This window comes from Apium graveolens, chromosome 1 (genome assembly GCF_009905375.1).
Source record: "Apium graveolens cultivar Ventura chromosome 1, ASM990537v1, whole genome shotgun sequence".
NCBI classification, from domain to species: Eukaryota; Viridiplantae; Streptophyta; class Magnoliopsida; order Apiales; family Apiaceae; genus Apium; species Apium graveolens.
The window spans coordinates 113,192,716-113,194,107 of NC_133647.1; the positions used below are offsets into that span (position 1 = coordinate 113,192,716).

At 45.0% G+C, this 1,392-nt stretch overlaps 1 non-coding gene across 1 annotated transcript; it reads right to left on the reverse strand.

Moving 5' to 3' along the window:
- Positions 1 to 264: 264 nt before the first annotated feature.
- On the reverse strand, positions 265 to 371 carry LOC141683738 (small nucleolar RNA R71). Its single transcript, XR_012560420.1, has one exon. It is a non-coding gene; the product is annotated as a small nucleolar RNA R71 (small nucleolar RNA).
- Between the last annotated feature and the right edge of the window lie 1,021 nt (positions 372 to 1,392).

The window sequence follows — 1,392 nt, forward strand, 5'->3', positions numbered from 1 at the left end:
TGTGGTGTGTGTGTGTATATTGTGGGGTCACAGTACAGAGTAGTTGATTGTTTAATAAGATTAGGTGTTATTAAGGGAAATGGAACTCGTGACAACCCGGATCCCCGACCCCGGATTTGGGGTGTTACACTGTGACTCTTCCCTTTCTCTCTAAGGGACAAAGCTAAGTGCTGGTTACATTCTCTACCAGCAGGTTCTATCACCACTTGGGAAGATCTTGCTCAAAAGTTTCTCACTAAATTCTTCCCTATGGCGAAGACTGCTACAATCAGGAATGCTCTTACTCAGTTTGCTCAGCAAATTGGCGAATCTCTGTGTGAGGCTTGGGATCGATATAAGGAGATGTTAAGGAAGTGCCCACACCATGGCATGCCTGATTGGATGATTATCAACTGGTTCTACAACAGATTGGGTGCTACTTCTAGACCCATACTCGATGCAGCATCAGGAGGAGCCTTGTGGGCTAAAAGCTATGATGAAGCTTATGAACTTATTGAACTGATGGCTGCTAATGAGTACCAGAATCCTTCCCAGAGACTGACTCAGGTAAAGGTAGCAGGAATTCTGGAGCTGGATGCAGCAACTGCTATAGCTGCCCAACTTAAGGCTTTGACGATGAAGGTGGACACGTTGGCTAATTATGGAGATAATCAAACCACTAGTGTCTGTGAGCTTTGTGTTGGTACCCATGAGACTGATCAGTGCACAATCTCTAGTGAATCAGCTCAGTTCGTGAGCAACTTCCAGTGTTCGCAGCAACCTATGTCAGCCACTTATCATCCCAACAACCGCAATCATCCTAATTTCAGTTGGAGCAACACTCAGAATGCGGTTCAACAGCCTTATCAGCAGTATCCAGCAAAGCAGTACAACCCTCCTGGTTTTCAGCAACCGCAATATGCACCAAGACAACAACTCCAGCTGCAACAAGCTAATGAAAATTTTGAATTAGAGGAGTTGAAGCTTATGTGCAAAAGTTAAGTTGTTTCTATCAAGACCTTGGGAAATCAAATTGGGCAAATTGCCAATGCCTTGCTAAATCGTCAGCCTGGTACACTACCTAGCGACACTGAAGTTCCAGGAAAGAGGGAAGCTAAGGAGCAGGTAAAGGCAATCACTTTGAGGTCTGGAAAGGTTGCGAATCCCGAACAAACTCAAGCGTTGACTGAAAAAGCTGGGGCTGAGAAAGAAGTAGAGCAGCAGGAAGTAGAAGTGGAACCAAGGAAGACTACTATTGAGCACACTCCTCCTGAGGGTAATACATGGGAGAAACAGATCTATCCTCCACCGCCTTTTCCTAAGCGGATGCAAAAGAAAAAGCTGGACAAGCAATTTGAGAAGTTTTTGGAGGTGTTCAAGAAACTTCATATCAACATACCTTCCGCTGAGGCT